Genomic DNA, 15302 nt, shown 5'->3' with positions numbered 1-15302 from the left:
TCCTCATAGTACTGCAGTAAAACAGCCGCTTCCAGGTTTTGAATTTGTATTGCCATGACAACAGCAGGCTGATTCATATTCATAGCCTCTCTGTGTAATAAAGCATGTGACATTATACTATAATTTAATTTCCATAACACGCAAGAGAGGAGCGTCAGGCTTCTGAGCCAGAATGCTGAGCTTAAAAGAGAGGGTGATTAATTTTCAATGAAAGGTAAAACTGGCAGGTTAGACCTCCTCGTGGGCAGGTAACTGCTGCAGTTAATCTTTGAAAGCCATGGTGCTTTGTCCACCAGTGGAGATATGAAAACAGAACATTGTATTTTGCTTCTTTCTAGTCAATTGAGAAGATAGAGAGCACGCTGTCTGAAAAAAAGAGAAAATAATGCTTCTGCTGGCACTGATACGCATACTCATAAGAATGTTATTTCTCCCTAAATCTGTCTGAATGTTCATGTACCTGTGACTTTAGACAGAGCGTATTAATACACAGCAGTGGGGGTCCCTAGCGAGTTATGAGAAGAAGTGCTGGCTCACTGAAACCTTCTCATCCTTGGAGAGCGCTAGAGCCTACTGAGGCTGCCATCCATAGTTCATGCACTAGAATAGTGCCTTAGCCGGATGAGCCACCCAGAAACCTTGAACAATACCATTTTCAAGCTGATAATATATACAGTGCAGGCCAAAAATTATAAGGCCAACCTTTAGTTTAAAAAAAAATTATTTAAAACTTTTGGTAGAGAATAATATATATGCACATTTATTGAATAACTAACAAGTACAATTTTTTTGAATTTCTACCAACAATAACACAAAAGAGATTTTATGAAAAAAGGAGTTTAGATAAAAGTAATCTTATGCATGACTTTGCTCAAAATAGACTCCTTTGCCTTTAATTACAATTTAATTAATTACTGGAAGTCTATCCAATCATTTGGCAAAGTGGGAGGTAGAAGGGTAGGAGGGAGGTGCATATATATACACATATACATACATAGAGAGGGAGAGAGAGAGAGACAAAAGCTCAACAAATTGTAATTTGTTTCATGGGCTGAACTGCGGGAAAACGTTTCACATCTGTGCATGTGTGAACACACCCTATGGTTTGCACACATTTTGAGGGGAAATTTCTGTCACTAAAAACGACTGCTCAAAAATCAGTTTGCACATCAAAACTGATGAAACGTGAAAAAGCTCTTCAGAATTGTTGCTAAATAAAAACTCACCCAAGTTTAAAGATTTATAATTTATATTAAATTATCAGATATATGAGGAACATATAATTCGTTTCCACACAATGTTACAGAAAGCAGGAGTAAAAATGCCAAACAGAATATTAAACATCAGATTGCTCAGCTTTACATATGTAGGCTGTTGTAGCATAGTGAAACAGCTGTACGTCTAAACTGGATAAAAACATGTAGTCATGTTTGCTCTATATCCAAAATATACAGCTGTCCCCTACTACACCAAGATAACGCGTTCCATCGAACTTCAATTCCCACAAGGGATAATATGACATTTATAAAGAGATGAAATTACTTTTTTTGTAATGAATTTTCCTATTAACACTTGATGGGAAAATAGTCTGGCCAGTCTGGTAGTTTTACTGGAACAATGTAACTATGCACAGAGACATTTGTGGCCTCTGGCTTCCTGACCAGGGGACTGATCCTCCTCTGAGTCCTGAATAAACCTGACCAAACCTCGCTACACAGGTTCACTCAAGTTTCCGGAAACATGAGTTTCCATCAGGCTAAAATTAGTAAACAATCCATCAGCAATATCTGGTGCTATGGTGACAATCAGTCATCTGTCAAAGGGGTCATTAACCTGGGTGAGAGCTATAAATGGCTTGTCCATTATCAAGAAGTTCAAAGTTACTTTGATGATAGCTTCTTAGCCAGGAAGAGGATGTGAAACAATCGTACTAGATTGTACTGGATGAGCGGTGAAGAATGTGGTTATGAAGACTAGCTTTCATGTCTACAGAAGCCACAACACAGAAAGGAAGCAGAAAACTCCTGAAAGACTTCAAGAATGATTCTGGTATCTTTCAAACCAATTGATCAAGAATGAAAAGGCCAAGGCAGGGCTGAGTGCAAATCTGTTAATCGTGGGGGCTTTATTTAGTGTCTTTTGTGACTTGGAAAGCAACTATAAGCTACACCATTGCTGCAACATTCTCTATTTATCATTTCACACTTCGCAGACAACCAAAGTGTGCAAACAGCCACAGTTTTCATTTCGCTTGACACCCATTGTTAAAATTACCAGCCTGCACACCAGAAGCTCGTTAGAGGTGCCTTTAAAATAAGCTCACCTGAGTTAACTGACTCCAAAAAGTATCTGCGGATAACATGCACAGATGGCTTCAGGAAAGCAACCCAAGTAGTTCTCGTGCTGTGACTTTTTTTGGTCTCCTGGAAGGCCAAATTACAGCTTATTTGTTGTTATGGCCAGAAATCTGCTTCAGCAGCCTGGTGAGAAGTAGAGACAGCAATGAGAAATGCAGCAAAACTCCAGTTGGAGCTCGGACGTCTCCACATTTACAGCTTCTGTCCTACCTGAAACAACATTATCTTGATAAGACTATTGAACTGCTGGCTTGTTCAATATAGTCTTTCAGTATAATCCCAGTTTACATTATCATACACAGAATTAACAAATGTCCCCATAACACTATACTCATATAGAAGAGAGAGACACAAATGCATGCACAACACACTAGACACCAAACAGTATGTATAATGTATGCATGTACACTATATAGCCAAAAGTATGTGGACACCTAACATCCAACATCTCATCCAAAAGCCCTTGACTGAATCCTTCTCCTTGCTCACATCTCCAGGTAGTGTGAGCTTGGGACTCTAGGGGTGAGATGCCCTAAGAGGGGAAAATCATGCCCTCCCTGTATTCGGCTCACAGCTCTTAACACCACATGGAGCGCTAAAGACACAGAGAATTCTAACATGCAGAAAGCACTTTTAGATTAGTTTCTGAGAACATTCCCACACAGAAACTCCTTGCATTGCATTTTCATTCTTCATCCTCTAAATGAACTATACAAAATACGCTGATATTAACAAAAGGCGGCCAAGTTCCTGCAGAGACGACGAGAAACTCCCCTCCCACAGTGCCCTGTAATTGGGTGGACCTTGTGCAGTCAACACTGTCCTCGGCCGACGGCCAATCACAAGCTTCTCTAGAACTCTGGCGTCTTTTTTTTACAGGAGTGCCGGTGTCTTTAAGAGATCATGAGCACAGACAGTCTGGCTGTGATCGACTGTATTAAATGTCTATAACAGTTTATAAATATCCTGGCAGTGGGACATCTACGCAGAGCGACGGCAGCGTGCCAGACTGTTAAACAGCCCGAGCCGGGCTCAGGAAGGAACGAGAATCAGGAGACAGGTGTGAGCGTGCTCCGCGGGGCTCGCTGACACGTCACTTTTCACCTCCGTTATCGCTCCAGCCTAACAGCCAGCTGATCGGAGGGACGTGTCATCCGTCAGGCAAAGGGGAGGAGAGAGGGGCTGCTTCTCCGCTGATGGGTCGGGCCATCACGCTGGAAGCTCTTGTCAAACTAGCACGGCCATAATTGCTCACTGTGTGTGCAAACGCATACAAACAGGACAAACACACACATTCTTACATTCACTCACTCGTACACATGAACATACACACACACACACAGACAAATTCACAAATAGATACATACAATTCACACACACACACACACACACACATATGCGTGTACCCTGATTTTTACAGCATTCGTTTTTCAAAGTTTACTTTGAAACATTAGGGGAGTGCATCTCCCCACAGGCGGTGAGGTAAAGCTGGAAATGTGGTGAGGCTCTGTCCCGGTGTGAAGATTCATGCCACTGCCTCTGTTCTACCTGAACCACCCAAACGCCAGATGCTACCCACCCCAAAACACAGCCCAACATGGGGGGTTCTCACAGTATGGAAGGGTGGGTGAACCAGTGCAGCTCACCACCCATGTCCCTAACCTACCTACCTCCCTACTCCCTACAGCTACATCCTCACATACACATAATGTGGTACTCTGGTAGCGCATCTGGCTAAAGAACATGCCTTTGGCACAGTGACATAGCGGTGAGAATGTAATTTTGCCTGTAGAATATAGAAAGCCTTTGGTCCGAGAATGCACAGGCGATGCTTGTTATGCCCTACCACCTGTGGAGGCAGTGTCCTAGCGCCTGATTGAACCCAGAGGCACATTGCTATAACAGGGTTGTGCCTGTCATCCAGGTCCAATCACACAGGGGCCACTGGCATACCCCCCATGTTGAGTACACATAAAAGTAGCTATTCTACTGCAAAAAAACTGCATCTTGTATCTGTTGAATATTTCCTCCGCCCATGTTTTCCCATGCTTCTTCTGTTACAGGCATCAGGTCCATCACCTCATCGCTATGGGGATTATTTTATCCCATTGGGTAATACCCATGGCATGGAGCCCGGTTCCAGGCATATTATTGGCCATACTTCCCATGCCCGTGAAGCTCCACCCCCATCCCTCCATAAACATTCAAAATTGGGCATTGTACAGGAAACGGGACGGTTATTCATCGCATGATTTTAGTTTTAGTCACAGTGCACTGGCACCACATTCAGAGGGACTGATACAGTTGGCAGGCGCTGACAGTAGAGGAGATAGACAGAGTCTGAAATCATTTACTGTTCCAAGGGGAACACAGCTGACAGTAATGAAACTTCGAGCAGAAGCTAAGCCTGCATGGCTTCAGCATGCCATAACGTCATATATTTTCCAGGTCATACATGCGGCTATTAATGCTATGCCATTCTCATTCATAACAAGTGGAAGTAAACTCTCGAAGTGGACTACTTGCTGTTTGCAGTGGCTGAAATAAAAAGTGATTAAATAAAAAAATGTGATGACCATTTTGACTCAAATAACAACCTATATAATAGCTTTCAATAGCAACGTATAACTTATATGACCTGCATACCCGTGGTGGCAGTGTAATATATTGCTTCAGTATATATATCCAGCTGTATAAATGGATGCAATGTAAATGCTATGTAAAGGTTTTGTAAGTCGTTCTGGATAAGAGCATCTGCTAAATGCCTGCAATGTAATGTAATTTAATGTAATGCATACAGATACAGTGCTGTCTGAAACGTTGACATGTTCATGAGAACATAAATTACTCAATTATTTATTTAGAAATTGACAAGCATAATCCCCAGTTAAGCAGGGGAAAATGAAGTGTGTTTTTCAAATGTTGCTATTCAAAAGAAAATTTAGATCAACTCAAACTTGATGACCAATAGAAATCATCCAAAACTTGCAAAATGTCAAACTGAAGCATTTATGTCCACGCATGAAAATGAAAATTTATATCCATGCATGAAAAATATGAAGGCATCAAATGTAGTCAGAGGTGGGAATAAAATGTATAATTAATGCATAAAACCAGAGATATTTTCAAATAGAACAATCATTGACTGCCTGTATGTGTCTGCCAAGCTGACTCATACACATTATATGTGGGGTGATTCTCCCATTAGAGCCCCATGTACCCAAGAACACGATTCAACAGAAGAAGCAAATTTACCATTAGTTTATGAGCCAATCAAATCCCAAGAATATGGCCTGCTTGTGCTGATAGTCCAATAAGATTCTGAGTCTGGCAACTGAGGCCAGCCCTCATTCTAGAAACAAGATAGAAATGGCTTGCTCTGTTTAATTAAGCAAATCTGAAATTATAACATTTATTATGCCCATTGAAATAACAACATTAAAAGCTTGACCTGTGTTAAAATTTAAAAATTTTCACCTCTTCCACAGAGAAGATTTGTTTTCAGTTCAGTTTACCCTAGAATATTGATAAACTTTTTCTGATGCTTAAATTGGAATTGGCCTGAAGCAAATGCTCAAAAATCCACGGAAATATGAGAAATCCCAAGTGACTGACAATCAGACAATAACATAATTTCATATTTCCGTCATAAGCCAAGGGTAGCCCTCATGAGAAGGTAAACGCAACAGCCCCGTAGACACACAGTCTGATTATTCCCCACAGCAAGAAATATCTGCAGCTTCTTCAGTCAATCAAAATCAAATATACACTCTAATTAGGAACCTGATTAGATAGAAGAAAACAGAAAAAGAACTGCAGCAATGAATCTGATGCAATAAGATATTTTCACAGCTATATTAAGAACTGTGAACTGTTGACAGATGGCACTTAACCAGACCAGAGGATCACAAGAGTAGATTCCGTGCCGTGAGGTAAGCACGGCATTTTAAATTCAAATCCTCACACCATGGGGAAATGCCATTGTCCTGTTATGCGCCGCTTGCCCCAATTGAAATATGCATTAGCAGGATTCCATAGCATACTGTGGAGCAGGTCACCACAGTGAAACCCCACAAACAGCTGTGCTATTTTGTGCTCAGCATGATGTAGCTTGCAGTTCCAGTCCAGTAGCAATGGCACACAGATGCAAACCCCCTGCAGGTTCACTGAGGGCCCTGGGCCTACCAATGCGGGCAGGTTCACCACAAATACCTGCGTGGCTAGCTAGCTACTGCTAATGATCCAAGTTATAGACGACCTCGTGACATCAATGCAAGCAGTGCCTGAGAATTGAATCTCCTCCACCAGGTAGATAAATTCAGAACAGGCTGCTCATTTAACGTTACGGCTTCCTGGAACAAGCAATACTACGTACAGTGTACTAAAAATGAAATAAGGAGTTAGCAGTCACTCAACAGCAACACAGTCAGCAATAGGGGACAGCACAGGCAGAGTGCTAGGTCTTGTTGAGCACTAGGGTTGCCAGATTTAGAATTTGTCAAAGCCAGACACCGTGCATGCACAACCATGTGTGCAAACACACAGGCAAAGTTTGGGGTGGGTGCTGTTGGAAACGATCATAGACTGAGCAAATGGGGGGGGGGCAGGTGGGGTTTAAGGAGATAAAATACCATTTTCGATCATATACTGTCAAGCTTACCATCACTGTTGCCACAATATTACAATATTGATTGCCAACATAATAGTCGATTTAAAAGCAATTTAAAAGTGAACATATAATATGATGTTGTACATTAATTTTATATTAAAGACAATATGTGTGACGATGGTGTTTTGACTGAGGGAATTCTGTTTTCCATCCAAAGGACAATTATCAATAGAAGGTCTGAGAATGCCTGACTAAGTAACCCCTAGCCTCGAGCCTGTGGATGTGTAAAACATATGTGGGCCATAAGAAAAGGCTACACACAAGCCATGTTTTGGTTTGTAAAGGCAAATCATTTTTCAGCTACGCCAGGTTAACTGAGCCACAGAACATTAAGATAATAAAGAGGAAGGCTCTGCATGAAGGCAAGCAGTGGGTTTTGTCAGTATCAGGGTGCTGGAAAGAGACAGCTAACTCTTTCTGTATATTTTTGCACGTGACATTCCTTGGATGGTTAGAGTGTGAACTGGGCCCCGCTCTGTTACTCTGTTACTGTTTACATTTTCACTGGGAAGGGATGGGACCTGATACATTGAGAGCCATTCAGATGGACAGGAGTGGAAAGGAGAAGAAGAGGAGATTGTGGAACAGATGGATATTAATGGGAAGCAGCCATAGCATGCTATAAAAATAAGGCAATGAAAAATAACCACAGTTTGTAACAATGTGGACCTTAACTGATTTTGTATTGTACTCCATTCATAAACTTTTACACTGACTGTGCATGCATGTGTGTGTGTCTGTGTCTGTGCAAGTACTTAGAGCTTGGCTATCGTCACCACCTAAACACAATAAAATAAGAATAACAAGCATGATACTTCTTCACTCCAGCAATTGTTTCCACTTGGAAAACACTGAAGGACACAAGATGAAGAGTTCAGTGCATAAATGGTGTGGCAACTGATGACCACAACCAAAAATCAGAGTTTTCTGAACTATATAAACAACACTGTTTTCAACAGGGTTTGAACTATGCTGGGTTATCATTAGTTACTTTATGCTTCATGCATTGATTAAAATCATTGATTACAAATATGCTGGTATATGGAATAATAATCAATGTTGTTATTCCTAAGCATTAGGCCAATATTTTTTGTAGATTTGAAGCTTCATTGCAGACTTTTTTTTTTTTTTTTTTTTTAATGCTGTTGCACTGTAATTTCAGCCCAGAAAAAGGGGGAAATTGGTAAAGATCTTTGACTCTAAAATTTTATGCATAAACTAAACACTGAAATGGAAGTTTAGAATGTTTCCTTCAGGGTGGGAAGAATTACCCATCAATGGTTAAAATAAAACAGAACCAATATAAACCATTTACAGGTCATTTTAAACTAACAAAACGACGATTTGGCGGAACAAGACTGGGTTCACGGGGTTGAGGTCAATGTGTTCTTTTCAGAGAGCTTTCTTTAGGGGGACTTCAAATCATATCATATGCCACGGACAGAAAAAACTTTATAATCCCAGCAACAATTTACTGCCTTCCACTTACATGGGGAGATAACTGATCTATCCTGTATTGTACTTTTATTCAGAATAGAAAACCCAAAAACACAGAAACAACAAATTCACTGGAAACAAAATTCACATTTTACCTACACAGATGTGTAAAAAGTAATGATCTTACAATCCTGAAATGGCTCAACATTAAGGATACATCTGTGGCTAATAACTACTACTGCAGTGTTATACCACTTGAGCAGTTCTCTCAAGTATGGCATGCTAGGAAATTAAAAATTAAATATGCAAACTGAATTTTGTATCTCTGGGATAAAATTAACCAGTAGATCATTCTTTTAACCCTATTTCAAAATATAATAGTTTTTTATTTTATCTGCAATTGAGTTCAGGCTTAAAACATCTTTCACACCACAAAGTTCAGCCTCAACAACATAATGATTTCTGTTTAGTGGGTTCCTATGTCTCTAAATGTAGCTGTATAAATTCAGAGCTATTATCAGCTTTCCACAAAAGAAACAGACAAAGAAAGAGGGGTTTTTTTCTGCATTTTTCCTGGTCAATGTATACAGCATGAATAATGAAGACATTTTTAAAAATGTTATACTGGTAAAACGAGAGAATTGCATTTTTGCAAAATTTGAATGTTTGGGTTAATGGACATGTACAATATTTTAGATCATTCCGACGTTAGACCGCAAAAATATGGGAGGAGAGAATGGAAATATATACATATGACCTGCTACAGGTGATTTATCATGGCTGGTGGCCATTACGTAATCGTAGTTCCATCTGTTTTTAACATCTGCAAAAAAAAAAATGTGTGTTAACTTCTTTCCAACACAAGATCAACACGGCCATTCATAAGAGGAAACATCGCCAACATGTTAGAGGATTTTCCTCATTTATTCAGAGAATATTTATCCTGGCACTATGAAATTTTACTTCAAACAGCTTTAACATTTCAGAAGTCTAGTCATTAGCCATTTAAATTACAAATGTGATCGAAACGGATACAATTAAAACCAAGGTCTGTATGATTGTTTCAGAGGCGAGGAATAACTGTAACAGTAAATAAAAACGCCCTATAATGTGTGCGCACAGGTTTTTTCTGCACCTTCTAATATTAATTAAGGAAACACATTTGCCATGGCAACGTGAGACCAGCCACATAGCCACATGCAAAAACCAAATAGCTGACCATACCGACCAATCCGGTGAGTGCTCATTATAACAGCCTGTGACCAGGTGGCTGTTTCTTTTCCATTAACCACTTGGAGCATCAAGAAGATGAGGCTCTGTCAACACACCAAGCGAATTAGCTGAACACATTTAACATTAAACACTGAACTCCATGAATCCATGGATCCTGGCACCTCTCAAAAACCCAACTTCACTAGAGATGGAACAGCAATGTTGCTTTCCTGCCATATTCAGACGCATGCTAAAAACCGACTGCGTTTAAATGAACTCGCCGAGTCGGTGCTCATTTACATAAACAGTCTTAGTAAATAACCCGCTAAATTGAAATCATGCGGCGACGCATAATTTTGCAGCACTGACGATAATTTGGGGCATGCTTAGTAAATATGGCCCTTAAACCTTTTTGCCAGGGCTCATGAGGATACATTTGTGAACATAAGTATGAAGAACTGAAGATCCGTTGTTTGTCCAAGTCAAGATTTTAAGGTAGTCCGGCTACTCATTATTTTAAGTAGAGCCACCTTAACAAAATTTTTTTTACAGTGATGCTCTATTCAAAATTGCTTACAGCACAATTCACCCCGCACAAATGTACCTTTAAGTACCTGAATCGTTCACCCAAAAGTATAAATCAAGCAATCGTGCTGAGCCTAACAGGTCCCCGATGGCAGAGTGAAGGCTAAGCCGAGGCAGAACTGCTGAGTAGGCGAAAGGCAGTTTGCTCCAGTAGCTGTTTCTACGCTGACCCACGAACAATGGCAGAACCCCCCACGCTCCTCGGAGAGTCACTGGGATCAGCAGGGCTTAGTGATCACACCTGACGGCAGTCCCGCACCGCAGCTGTGTGCAGCCCACTCCAGCCTGGCCCAGCACAGCCCAACACAGCCCCCACACCGCGGCTGTGTGCAGCCCACTCCAGCCTGGCCCAGCACAGCCCAACACAGCCCCCACACCGCGGCTGTGTGCAGCCCACTCCAGCCTGGCCCAGCACAGCCCAACACAGCCCCCACACCGTGGCTGTATGCAGCCCACTCCAGCCTGGCCCAGCTCAGCCCAACACAGCCCCCACACCGCGGCTGTATGCAGCCCACTCCAGCCTGGCCCAGCACAGCCCAACACAGCCCCCATACCGCGGCTGTGTGCAGCCCACTCCAGCCTGGCCCAGCACAGCCCAACACAGCCCCCACACCGCGGCTGTGTGCAGCCCACTCCAGCCTGGCCCAGCACAGCCCAACACAGCCCCCACACCGCGGCTGTGTGCAGCCCACTCCAGCCTGGCCCAGCACAGCCCAACACAGCCCCCACACCACGGCTGTATGCAGCCCACTCCAGCCTGGCCCAGCACAGCCCAACACAGCCCCCACACCGCGGCTGTGTTCAGCCCACTCCAGCCTGGCCCAGCACAGCCCAACACAGCCCCCACACAGCCCCCACACCGCAGCTGTATGCAGCCCACGCCAGCCTGGCCCAGCTCAGCCCAACACAGCCACCTCAACACGGCAGTGTTCTGTAATGAGACCTCAGAAAAACGCTCAAAACCCCCTGCTGACTTGGACCTCATGAATAATTCCGACTCAGTCCTTCACCCTGGGAGCAGAGTACGAATGTAACAATAACGGTTGTTAGAATGCCATTCTGTAAAGCCCCTACAAATATCACAGCAGTTTTTCGACCGTGACTGCTGCACCAGCAACTGCAACCACAGAAGTGTCATTAAAATTGACGTAAAGATTTCAGCTCTAACAATGGCAGATAGTATAGTCCGAATATTAGATTTGTTTCAAGCCTTCATACATCTAAGACCCTACGCAAGATATTCAACAGACCAATAACATTTCCTCATATGGATTGAGTCCTTCATTGTGTAAGAAGGGACTACATCGCTTCATCAGGGATTAACAAAAAACTGCCGGATTCATATAATTGCTCCCTTAAAATTGAATTTATCCAAATGGCAGAGAGGGGAAAGTGAAAATGCAAATCATGTACTTGCATTTTGTATATGCTGTTTAACCCCCAGGCAAGTTGTACGCTGACAAATCATCAATTAAGGTCTCAGCTGGGCCTGAATTCCAATTGACACTGTCCTCTCTGTGACACAAAGCTATGTTTTTACAGCTGTATAGCACACGCATATATAATCGTTACGTAGTTGCCTGGGTATGCATATATACAGTACGTGTGTCAGAATTCTGAGTTATGGGAAATTTGTTAAAAAATGTTCTTGCCTTAAATTGCCTTGATTTCTGAATCCAGGCAAGGGGGTGAAAAGATAATGAGAGATTCACTTGAATGGAATACACATAGATTGTAAATGAATCCACATTGGAACAAAAAGGGGGGAATCGTTCATTTAAGCCTGAGAGGTATGAAGAGGACAGCTTTCATTTCCATACCTGAAATGCAATTAAGGCATTCCATTCTAGTAGTCAATATTAGTCTTTTTAAGAATGAATATTCAGATATTTCACACAGATATTAATCCTGGATATTCACAACTATTTGGTGTTCCGAGTCAGACCTACCTAACACATTTTCCAGGTTTGCTTACTATAGGGAAAAAGCAGATTTGGGTTTATCAAGACTGGACAATGTATACCATCCTGTTATTGGGACAGCACCACTCCCCAAGAGTAAAATGTGAATGATCGCTTCACATCATACAACTCTGAGACAGATAAGTAACTCATAATTACACTAACATGAACAAGGGTAAGCTTCAAGACAAACAAGTCAAAATAGTTTTCTCTGTAAGTGTATGCATGCCAGATGAAAGGCAGCATGCCAGATGAAATTACATTTGATTACATCAGACAAGCCACTGGGTAGATAGTGAATAGATAAATCATTTGCCTTCACTTCAGTGTCAATATTTAGCGGGAACGGCAAGTGATTGGTTGAATTCAATTTTTTATTTTCATTCTACAATCCAATTAACTAACCCATCTCACCACGTTTGAATCCAAACTGTTCACCACCAAACCCTTCACCACACCTGTCCTCATAGGCCTCCTCCTGCTGCTGATTTCTGACCCCATCGTCCCTCCATGTTAACACCTATTTTTAGACCTCTACTCACCATTGAAACAGTGCACTTCCGCTGAGATTCTCACACCTCATAGTCTGTTGCAGGACCAGCAGTTGGAATTAAGCAATCAGTAACTAGCTGGGACTGTGGTATGTAGATCTGGGATGGTAGCCGCTTCGTTGTATATTGATATACGATCTTTTAGTCACCTATAGTCTATGTTAATATGCTACAAGTTATCTTTGTCAACCACATATTATTATTATTATTATTATTATTATTATTATTATTATTGTGGGGCCCAATTAAGAGAGGGGCAACATGCAGCAGCCTATAATTATTACATGTAGATTTTGCAACCATTCAATAAGGAAATCTTAACAATTCTGTATGCAGAAAATCAGCCATGTGTTTGCAAAACAGCATGCATAACCACACAAAGAGCAACTGTATTGGGATTTTAAAGAGCCTTTAATGCCTGCCTTAACCATTTAAAATACACGGTTCTGCAAAAGCAACAGATAAGAACAGCAGTAAATTGCTACTGACAAAGCAAAGTCAATGAATTAATCAAGTAATCTGTCGTAAAAAGAGGGAATGCATAACATCAATTTGAATTAGCTGTGATATCTGCTAACAGTATAGTCAGGTGTAAATTAATATGGATAAAAAGCCATAAATTAATCCAGCAGGACTGCACTGTAAATTAACCAAAACTCTCATTGTACTGTATGTAGTAGGCATGCCTCAACTTACTATTTAAAACTTGATAAATACATTTATTATTTTATTTTTTATATATAGTTTATAAAACACAACAGGTAAGGTATTGGTAACTGCTTTGGAATCCCTGAAAAGGCTCAACAACAAATTTACAAAAGGATAACTGTCATTGTATAATATGCAATGACCTCCATGAATGATGAGGGACCAAATTTGGGTTTTTTGGGGGGGAGCTGTAAAAGCAATCAAATCATTGCACCTCGAGTGATGATACATTTATCCCGTATAATCCGTTGCACTCAAGTGCAATTGTTGGCTACATTCTTTGGCATTCAAATAAAAGCAAAAATTACCTCCAGTGTACCAGTGGCAATTGAACTGGTTGAAACAGAAAAACAACTGAAAACTTCAACTGTTCAAAATCTTAAACTGTCACAATCCAGTTGCATTTGGAAAGAGAGGTCTGACATAATATTCCATTCGTCTTTGTGACAGTTCTCTCTAATGTCAAATAGTGCTTAATTACCCTAATTAAATTCATAACAATCAGGAGATTTTGCATCGAATTTGTATAAAAACATACAAAAAAGAGGCTTAAATGGCACAAAATCTTACTTTCAAATATTATTTTACATATAGCTCAGACTACTTTCTTTTCACTTCGTGATCTGTCACTTATGTATGGTCATAATCCTTAAATAGTAGGCTACCCTGTAGGCACCGTGAATGTCTAAGACTGTTGTCTTTGAAATTATACGCTGCGACAGAAATCAACTTTATATAGACTACTAATGTGGAGAGTCCAAGTCAAAAAAGAAACATGGGCTAGTTCATAAATTGTAGATTGTTACACCAGTTTGATTATCGAGAAAATTCACAAATCGATGCATTTGACGAAATAACTTTCCTAATAAGGAGCTAACCAACGCTCAAAACAAAAAGCAGCGCATAAATCCAGTTATCGTAACGTTTTCTGAGTGCATCAGAGGAAATAGCTCTAATGTAAATTGTTATAAGTTACAGCCTGCAACGTCTATAGCGTAAAAATATTGTTCATTACTTTTACATGCATTAGAGATCGCAACAATCACCAGAAATCTACTATTCGTAGGACCATTAGAAATATGTTAATAAAATAAAATATGCTGACAACAGTGTTGAATTAATGAAGAAACATGAAACGAATGTATTTCGTCTTCAATAAATAAATAAAAATCACTACAAAGGAATCAGTCATCTTGCCACTTTAGTAATCCAAATTTGCGTCGTAATTTCCTCTCTTGGTGGTTATGAAAATGCACCTCTTCAATTTCCCCTCTTCTATTCTCTCTCTCTCTCTCTCTCTCTCTGTGTCTCTCTCTCTCTCTCTCCCTCTCCCTCTCTCTACACCTCTGGCCCTGTCTGTATGAATAATGTCCTGCCTTTTCCAACGAGACTGAAGAAAAAAGATGCCGTAGTGTTAGGCTAGTCGGTGCTGTGACATTGAAAATGAATGACTGCCTACCTGAATGCCAATCTTCATCAGACTGACACTGAGCTGACAACACAGCCTATACTTCCCAGCACAGCTAGTGACGTATACCATGTAAGACCCCTCCCTCCATCCACTTTTCTGCATGCTCAACTCCCCCTTCTGCCCTGACGGTTGCCACAATATATGCAGTGCTTCCGTGGCCGTCGTCAGTCGTTCCATCCGCGGAGTCCGCAAGCCCCCTGGCGGAGTGGTTAGTAATGCTCCGGTATCTTTTATCTTTTGATGTATCTGATGAAGATATTCCTTCCTTCGATTTTGACGAAGGCAGTGGACAGAAAAGTCACTGTACATCAATGAAATTGTATTCCCTCTCTTTAGAAGCTGATTTGATAT

The 15302-nt window shown here is 41.0% G+C and overlaps 1 protein-coding gene across 2 annotated transcripts in view; it reads right to left on the bottom strand.

The window, feature by feature from the left end:
* LOC118210270 (homeobox protein PKNOX2-like) overlaps positions 1-15034 on the bottom strand; it is a 57449-nt gene extending 42415 nt beyond the window's left edge. Inside the window, exon 1 of one of the 2 annotated variants that reach the window (XM_035386300.1) lies at positions 14940-15034. The gene's annotated coding sequence lies outside the window, so the exon portion shown is untranslated. Of the gene's footprint in view, positions 1-2323; positions 2473-14939 lie in introns of those variants that run through there. The other variant, XM_035386301.1, reaches the window with a different exon arrangement.
* Between the last annotated feature and the right edge of the window lie 268 nt (positions 15035-15302).

Source organism: Anguilla anguilla, chromosome 12, assembly GCF_013347855.1.
Source record: "Anguilla anguilla isolate fAngAng1 chromosome 12, fAngAng1.pri, whole genome shotgun sequence".
Taxonomy (NCBI): domain Eukaryota; kingdom Metazoa; phylum Chordata; class Actinopteri; order Anguilliformes; family Anguillidae; genus Anguilla; species Anguilla anguilla.
Note: the sequence above shows the minus strand (reverse complement) of the source record. Positions and strands in the feature narration are given on the sequence as shown.